This window comes from Panthera leo, chromosome A3 (assembly GCF_018350215.1).
Source record: "Panthera leo isolate Ple1 chromosome A3, P.leo_Ple1_pat1.1, whole genome shotgun sequence".
NCBI classification, from domain to species: domain Eukaryota; kingdom Metazoa; phylum Chordata; class Mammalia; order Carnivora; family Felidae; genus Panthera; species Panthera leo.
In genome coordinates, this window is record NC_056681.1 from 97,925,377 (window position 1) to 97,935,590 (window position 10,214).

Below are 10,214 nucleotides of genomic sequence, written 5' to 3' on the forward strand. Positions count from 1 at the left end.
GGTACCATTCCTAGATCACTGCAATTGTTCAAGTCACTTTAGCAACTAGATGAGATAAACTCTTAAGTCTTATCCCCCCTTATAACTAACATACTTATAGTCTACTGATACTGGAATCTTCACCCACAGACACACAACTTAAGACCTTCTAACGCAAAGCTTTTGCTCATGTTGGCTCCCCTGTAGAACTCCAGTTGTTAATGAGACAAACTGAGGCTCTCCTGTCCCACCTTCAAGGGTCTAGTATATGAAAGCTAAAAGTACTTGCATTCATTGTCTTTATCAGTCTTGACCATAGTCACCTGTCACTCAGACCATTAACCGCATGCTTTAAGGAAATGCTCTCAGGAAAACCTTCATGCAGCATGGTGAACTCGCTTAATCACACCAGTGAATAAACAATATTTAAAAGACATTTATTTTAGGGGCGCCTGGGTGGCTCAGTCAGTTAAGCATCCGACTTCGGCTCAGCTCATGATCTCACAGTCTGTGGGTTCAAGCCCCGCATCAGGCTCTGTGCTGACAGCTCAGAGCCAGGAGCCTGCTTCGGATTCTGTGTCTCCCTCTCTCTCTGCCCCTCCCCTGCTCATGCCCTGTCTCTCTCTGTCGCAAAAATAAATAAAAAAAAGAAAATTAAAAGACATTTATTTTAGTTTGCAGGTTACCTCTTATCCCGGGCAAGAGTATGGTTTTAGAAACTTATTTTAAGGGGGAACTGGGGCTTAAATTACACTTTTTTCATGCTTCATCTCCAGTAGCATTGCTGGATTCTGAGATACTGGATTGTTCCTTTTTCTTTGCCCTTTGATTATAAGAAACATGGCAAAGCAAAGGATCTATACTTACAAGAAAGCAGGGCAACTGAAACTTCTTTGTATGCAGTTAACAGGATAGTTATCACATTGGAGATAAAATGTAGAGCTAAATTAACCTGGTGTAACATCTAAATCCAGACATGTTTCCTACATATCCTTTAATAGTTTGTGGGATAAAAGCATTGATATTTAGTGATGATGATGAGGAATATGATGAGGATGAGGATGATGATGTGGGGTAAAAGCACTGATACTCAGTGATGATGATGCTAATGACGACAATGAGGATAATAAGCACTATAACTTTTGGCTTCTGTACTAGATTCTTTTACCTCAAATCTCAATGTAATTACATATTTTATAATATCCTTTTCTTGTTGAGTTGAAGACTTCAATAATGCAAGTTAGGTTACTTAACTAATATTGCTGCATTGCTCAACAATGGCTCCACAATGATTCAAATATATGACACTAAGCAAAATGACCTACCATTGTATTTAATGCTCTACTTCTCTATGGGCAGAAATAATAGTGATATTTTAATCTGGAAATTTGCATGGTTCCTAATCATAAATAGTTGGTAATTTGGTGTCATTTGATAATTAGTTGATTTAAAAATCTAGTTACATTACTGGGAAATGTTTCAAAGCCTGTATCAATTAAAAAAAAAACCTAGTATCAAATATTAAAAATAATAGCTATGTAGAGATCTTTTGTAATGTCTTTGCGATTGTGAGGTTCTTCCTTTTTTGTTTTTGTTTAAATCTTTATTCAGGTGTATAATTTAGACAAACTTCTTTCAGTTACCTAAAAACAATAGAAGATAAAATAGGAAATTTTTTATGAGGCTGGTCTCAAATAAAACAACTTCCTTTGAGGAGTAAACATGAATTAATTTTGCTGTAATTAACTTATAAAAAAGAAAAAGAATCCTACTACAGTTCATGGATTCATCAAAATAAAGTGGGTGGAAAAGAATTTCACATGTTTTTCCTTGTTTTTAAACTTAGGTACTATAAAATGTAGAAATATGAATGAAAATTCTTATAGCTCTGGACTCAGGAAAAGACAAAAATAGAACAAAGCAGAATACTGCCAGTTGGTCTCACAAAATAACCTAACGTGAACTAAGAAGAAATAACTAAAATATAAGCTTTATAAAGAAGGGAACTTTTATTTTTTTACTTTGTTTTATGCTAGATCTCCAACCCCAAGAGGAATATCTGGCACGTTTTAAACAATAAGTATATCACAACTGAAGGAGTAAAATGAATGAACTTAATTATTACGACATATAGTTAGAAATTGAACATATTATTATAGATGAAACAGAAAATATAATTTAATGAAAAGAAAGTTACCAAATTCATATCACTTTGGGTTTTTATTTTTGCTTTTGTTCTGTAAGGTTGATTATACTTTCCTGAAGGTCTATATTCTTACATATTTGAAGGGAGAAAAAGAAAATCTGGACTGACATCATCCTGATTTAGAGGAATGAACTGCTCATTTATAATGTCAACTGTGACTATTAATGCATTCTGACAAATGAATTGGTTAAAATTCTACTTATACATTCCTGTTTCTCTCATCCTTTGTTAGAATCAACTATTTCCTCATTTTAGTAACTCAATAATCTACCTAATTCTTACAGAAATCCTGAACATAAATATGTATTAGCAGATTTAGTGGCATAAGCAACTTTGGCATATGGATAGAAAATCCTTTATATGGTCTCTATAACTTAAAGCTGGAAGTGTTTAGTGGTTAAAAACATGAATCTTCATGTTGAGTATATATGGGTTTGAGTCAGTATTCTCCTATAATGTGACCTGAGGCAAATAACTTAAAAACATTAAATAACAATATTTTCAAATATTAAAAATATGGATATCACCTTAAGAATGTTTTGCAAAAATTAAGTAAAAGTATGCAGTAAAAGTATAAGCATCTACCATATACTATTTAGGTGTTACAGATACAACTATGAACAAAACAGATTAAAATTTCTATTCTTGTAGAGCATTTGTTTACACTCTCATAGAAGATAAACAGATAAAAATGAGCAAAAACAATATGTAGTGCGTTAGATGGTGGTGAGTACTATGGTAAAAATAAAACAGGAATGGTAGACGAGATTTAAGGAGAGAAAGAGAATGATCACAGTTAATAACATGGATAGGAAGGCTTCACTGAGAATGTAATACTTATAAATATTTATCTTCCCAAATTTGTATGTGTGTCAAAACACAAAATTTCTGATATAAAGGATTTCCATGCTATTTTATGTTTTAATTTGGTATGGAGAAATATATGTCTAATGTGAATTATTTCTTTTCATATATATTTAGGAAAACTTCAATATATTTTCATGTTTATGTGTTAACACTTTTTATGTCATTATACATAATTTCAGACATTTGTGTATATTTTATACTTTTATTTTTATATATGTTTAATATTTTTCACAGCATTTGCACAAACATTATCTAATGTTGCATTAGGAGTGGACAACCTGATTTTACAGTTTAGTTTTTGTTAGTCATAGTTGTTTTCAAAATGTAAGTATCAGCATTTTCCCATTAGCATTAAGGAAGTTGTAGATGTGTAATGGTGCATGTAGTAGGTACAGTGAGGCCTAGGACTGTTATTATTTGAGAAGCAAAAGTGCCCTGGGTTTCGAACATTGGTGAAATGGAAGCTTCCGATGGAAATCTTCGTGAAATGGAAGGATGGAAATCTATCTGAACCAATTACTGGAGATCTAAGACAAAAGTAAGAACAAGTCATTGGAAAATCCAGAGAACATCAAGTAAAGTATTCTGAAGAAATTAAGTGCCAAGCCAGTCTAATTCAGGATAATGCTCATGGTGTTAGAAGCAGGGAGAGTAAGAGAAAGTCAAGAAGACTTTTTTAGAGTGTTGAGCCTTATCTCAAGAGAGTCTCTTTTTTTCAGTTTATTTATTTTGAGAGAGAGATAGAGCACATGTGTGGGTGCTCACACAAGCAGGGGAAGGGCAGAGAGAGGGAGAGAAAGAATCCCAAGCAGGCTCCCCACTCTTAGCAGTGAACCCTACGTGGAGCTCAATCCCACGAACTGTGAGATCATAACCTGAGTTGAAATCAAGAGTCAGAAGCTCAACCACCTGAGCCACTCAGCTGTCCTTAGGTGGTCTTTTGTATGACTTTCGCTGAGTTCAAAACCAAGGACTGACTAGGTCACATCCTAGGAGGCTAACACTCACCACAGCTCAGCCAGTTCCATGCCTGACAGGTAGAGGTGGGAGAAGTCTTGAGATCAGCATCAAATGCAAAAGTATATTGGTTAATTGTTTTTATTTTCAATACAAGGAAAATATCTTTTAAATTAATGAAAATGGAAAAAGAAAAGGAAATCCAGATGAAGCACTTTGCCACCAGAAAGAGGTAATCAGCATTTTGCTTAGCAAGGCAGGTTTAATTATGTTAGTCAATGTAGGAGATGAAACAGGGGACTGAGGTCTTATGTTGAATTAAAATTGATTGACTCTAGAATACGTCCTTAAGTTGAAGAGAAGAAATAAGTTGACCTTTGAAGCCATCAAAGTTATAAAACTTCCTTTAAAAATACAATTTTCTCTTGGGGAAATTTGATTGATCATTTCTAAGCAGGCTGTCAGCAAATGTTATAATTTTCCAATAATTTGGACAGGCCTCATCTAAAGATGAAGATTGTTGTTCAGACACAAGCAGAGGAAACATTATTTGTGACCCCATGTAGGGGGAAGAAATAATTTCCAATTTATATGCAAAACAACAAATATGTATGTATAATCCAGTCCTTCTGGCTCAATTAGTTAAAAAATAGAGTAAGACACACAGAGTTAGCAACACTAGATTCTGAGTATAATATGGGTGTTTCCAGAGGGAGCCAGCTAATTGGTAATAACCGTACTTTGCCAGCCTAGCAAGTCACACTCGAACTGTGCCATATCTCTTACTGAAAAGTGAACAAGGGAAAGCTCATGGAAGACAATGAGAGTGGAACATTGCAATACATTCCTAAATGTGTACTTGAAGCCTTACCAGACATAGGACTTAATCAAATGTTGGGTTGGCAGTAAAGGAGAATGTAGATTTCTAGTTACATTTTTATTGTATTTCTTGGAAGAGAATATGTATCACCTCTTTAATTTTTAATTCTCAATGAAGCTGTGTCCTACTTCTTTACACTTGCTGTCTCACCCCCCATTGTCTGTGTCTCTCTCTCTCTCTCTCTCTCTCTCTCTCTCTCTCTCTCTCTCACTCTCACACACACACACACACACACACACACTAAACATTAAATTTGTGCTTAAACTTAGTAGAGAAATTAAATAAAAGAAACATGACGTTCTAGTATTCATACATCTGAAAGTTAGCTTATAACGCAATCTCATTTACTTATCATATGCAAACATCCTGTGTTTAAAATTATTGCAGAAAGAGAGCATCTTTACATTTTAATGCAAGGAATATACTTAACTATACTGAGATCAATTGGAAAAAGAAAGTAGGACATCTGCAGTTGGGAAAGTAAAAGTCTCAACTAAATAGACATCTTGAAATATATTTGCATTGGCTCCAAAAGTCTACCAAAAAGTCTTCACAATTGTGTTGATGAAACTGGCTTAAGTCAGTTCCAATACTCTAAAATCTAGCATTGTCTTTTTGTTTTGATGTCAATCCTTTTTTAATATCTGGTCTCCCCTAACAGATAGGTACATACCACAATGCCAAGCTTATATCTTTTTCTGCATCTATTATATGTGTATGACTGTTTATATGTGTGTGTGAGTGACTGTGTGGAGTAGGTTAGTGGATGAGTACAATGATAAAAAATTTATTGCAGCAAACCTGGCTGACATGTAATATCTATACCCGGCAGTTGGCTTATCCTCCTCTGTAGTTTTATTTATCTATCTTGTATGTTATTAATATTTCTTACACTTGCTTGTAAGCTCTCTGCAGTATTTTGCCATTGTTTATGCTCTCAAAACACCAGCTAAAAATCCAAGAAATGCATTCCTTGTGTAATGGAAATAACAATGAACTTTGAGTATTAATATCATTAAGGTGATGTTACAGTTTAAGAAAACAAAAGTTCATATAATCATAAAACTTGGAGTTGGATTTCTTCTTGTGACAACTACTTGGGGGAAATAATTTAACCTCTCCTCACCTATAAAATGAAAACTTTTTATTAATTATTGAAGTAATTTACTTAAAATATATTTAATGTGTAAAGAGCATGATATTAAATTCATTAAGTGGAAGAAAGTTGCAGAAAACATGCCCTTTCATTTGGCAATTTTTTAAAACCCTTAGAAAATTCAAATATACAATAACATCAAGATGCATTTTACTTGCAAGTTTTAACTATTAGATCATATCCACAGTGCGCTCAATAACAATACAAGAAAAACTTAACGCATTAAAAAGTCTTGTATATTTTGATGTTCTTCAGCAGTAAAGCGAGATATTTAAGGTGTTTTTTTCATTTAATACTAATCTGTTGCCCTTGGTATTAAATGTATTATATGATTAAGATCTTATAATGTTATTCAGTTGTGCTTCTGTCATACCTTCTTCTGGCTTAGTCTTTTTAAGAGCTATCAGTCCTTGGAAGATAGCTAGAGATTTGCAGAGAAGCGGCATGCATTCCGAAATGGAATGTATTAAATACATTTGTATTTGCTGTAAAGCAAGTACAGTTTCAAGTGTTTGCATATTAGGGGTATATTTCTAGGAGCAATATTATTATTTCCTCATAGCAGTGTTAAGGTAAACGGTTATATCTGTAAACAGTTATCTGAGTGCTTCCACAAGCATCATACCATGTAATCATAGGAAGTCAGTAGGGAAACCATGACTGCTCCCATTGAATGTGTAAAGAAAATAGTGTAGTTTCATTTGTGTAAATAATCATTTGCTAAATGCTTACTCTATGTAAGGCATTATAATGGGCACTGGGAAAGGAAAATGCAGTGGTAACAAAGCCCCCAGGCTTTCAAGAAATTCAAAATCAAAATAGGGAACATATTTATGAAAATTGTTTCTATTAGGGGTGAATAAAGGCCACCTTCCTCCAGATGACTTCATATGCATAGCGTTTTGTGACAGCAAAGCTATCTTCATCCAATGCCTTTTTGCTGAGAAATTCCCCTCACCTTCTGTTTGGGATTTTTTTCCCTTTGTTTCTTTTTTCTGTTCTATTTTTTCCTTTCCCCCTACCCCTCTGTTTTCTTTCTGGCATTCCCTAGTTTCTATCCTTTCATTTCTTACCAAGATTCTCTCACTTTCTTACAACAGGGCCTATATTGAGTAGTGTTATATTTTCCATAATAACATTCTGGCTTTAAAAATTCATTTGTATATATAATGTACCATCATATGCATCTCAAATATTTTGCTTGAGGGCAGTTTGCATGCAAAGTATTTACATCAGGTATTAATATTTCAGAAGTCTATTCACCTATTAAAATTCTTTAATAAGTATACAGTTGATACTTGAGCAACATGGGTTAAACTGTGCATATCCACTTATATACAGATTATATATATATATATATATATATATATATATATATATATATAGTACAGTACTGTAAATATGTTCCTTCTTCCTCCTGATTGTCTTAAAACATTTTCTTTTTCTCTTTTTGTAAGAATACAGTATATAATACATATAACATACAAAATATGTATTTATTGACCATGTTAACAGTAAGGCTTCTAGTCAACAGTAGGCTATTAGTAGTTAAGCTTTGGGGGCATCAGAAGTTTTAGGTGGATTTTCAACTGGTGTCCCTCACCCCTCACATGAGTTGGCATCCCTCACCCCTCATGTGGTTCAAGGGTCAGCTGGATAACAGAAGTTTTGTTAATTAACATAACTAATTTTTAAATAACGTGTGTGAAATGAGCAATGCTTAAGGAGTGTTTGGTTAGAAATAGGAGGGTCTCTACCACTTTTCATGAACTAGGTATGGAAGTCTTGCAAGCACAAAAACTTCCTGCCATTGGGCAGTCATACTGGCTCTTCAGTCTTAGAGGAGACTTTCCTTTGACCCACAGGTGAAACTTGCTGCTCCCACCATAAGAATATTGTTGTGTTTTCTCAGGAATGAGCCTTTCAAATTGTATGCTCTTTTCAATGTCTAATGTTGTATTCCCTGTGATGGCAGCAGGTAACGAACTTTTTAATGTGGCCACTTGCCCATTTGCTAGAGTTTGGTCTAAGAATCACTGCCATTGTTGCTTATCCATAATGAGATTGAACAAGAAGAGGAGATTTTATGGACTTCAACTACCTGCAAACATATGTGCTAATAATATTTATGAAATTATTGGTATTTCCTAATAACCAAAGGAGATTAGTTACAGATGGTCTACCAGTTTTTAAATGAATATTTTCTTGGATGTCATCCCTCCACTCTACCTCTTCCCTCCGAAAGTGAAGGGGCTGCCCTTATCTGGTATCTTGATCTGTACTCATCATTTCAGGACTTCACTTGCCTGGTGAGAGAAAATGTACAATAAGTGCTATATGGAACTAACTATACACAATGTGCTTTTGAAGTGAAAATGTAAGAAGGATTAATGAGAAGCTATAAACAGCTTCACAGATAAGTTTATTTGAGATGGGCCTTAAATAATGAATGTGATTGCTATAAGAGTAACAGTAAAGATCATTCTGGGCAGAGAGACCAGCTTGAATGTACATGATTATTTCTAAATTCTGATTAACACAAGCTTGCAGATATTAAAAGATATGCTTGGAATCTTGTTACATTAAGTGGCGTTTCATCTCTTAAGTACAACCAGACCAAAAATTTTCCTATCTCTATAAAAATATATAATAAAATTAACTATTTTTTTAGTGTTCTCTCACATAGGGAATTGGTGTTTAGGATTGTAAGGAACTGAAGGTAGTAGACAGGATCAGTGAGGATTTTAAATGATAAGAAACAAAGGAGAGGTTTCAGAGACCTTATAAATTGTTAATACATAGGAAGCCTACCCATTCAATGATAGAAAATGGCATGGAGGAACCCACTCAGATGTGGCTCATGCTGTGCTATACATTACTAAGACCCTAAATATCTCCTGTTTTCATTTAAGTTTTACCCATCTCTCAAGGGCCCATCCAATCCTACTTTTTCTAAGCGTAATGCACTTTTTAATATTATCATCATTGCCCTTCAAATTAGTTTTAGTACCCCTAATGTATCTGTTTAATACATAATACCATGCTTTATCACTTAAGAATTTCAGAGAACTTTTATAAACACACCCTAAACTATGAAGGAGGTATGGGCAATGGTTCCTGTGAGTATATCCTTGTAGGATAATAAGACTTCATCGAATATTTGTCTATTAACAATGATTACAGAGAATCTAGAAAGTCATATTATAGTTCTTTGCCTATTGCATCTTTAAAGTGCAGATAATTTTACAATGCAATGATACCTACTGCAAATTGGTACCAATTAGAAGGGACCCTTAATTGGAATTTAATTTTAGGAAGAGAGATAAAACATAAGAAAATATTCTGAATATTTTGGGGTTTTATTCAGGAAAACAGTCTCTTAGAACTGACTGAATAACACCCCCTTTCTGTTCAGGATCACAGCCTTCTCTTATCTATTCTCAGCCCACCATCAATTAGAATGATGGATTTCTAGTGTTTCCTTCTTTTCATTGTGTGGATCCCGGTTGTGTAGGTTATTTTATTTGATGCATATAGTCACCTTTAGAAGTCAGGTGGTTCCATTATTGGAATTTTTTAATATGAGAAAAATCAGTTATTTAAATCCATATCCATAAGAAGAATGGAAGATTGCATAATTTGTACTTTAATAGAAAATAGACTTAGCATTTTATATAGATTTGCTCACAAGAAAAATGATTTTGAACTGTCAGTTAGCCTGACCTTTGATTAATCACAACTCCCCACTCATTAAAGCAGTTCTTTGAATGTACATGTTTTTCTGTAAGAGGTATGAGACTAATTTGTTCTTTAAAAAATATTCTTTAAAAAGACATGGAACTTTTATGCCCTGTCCCCTCCACAAATTTTGTTTTACATATTGTTTTTTGAATAGGGAGTATTTACAAAATAGTTACACAGAACTTTCAGAAAGAATCTCACACTTCTGTTTGTCTGTTTGATTGATGCCATGATCAAGAAGTGTGCGTTTTATTTCCTAGTGTGATGAAATTCTATCTTACTGTGATATTAATCATAGTAGCTCAGTGTTTCCCAATTTTAATGGCTAGGAAAGTTCATTTCTGAAGAACGACATAGGCAAGTTGTTAGAAACATACATACATCATTTCAGCAATTCTTTGTTCAAATCATATTTAGTGAATACCTAA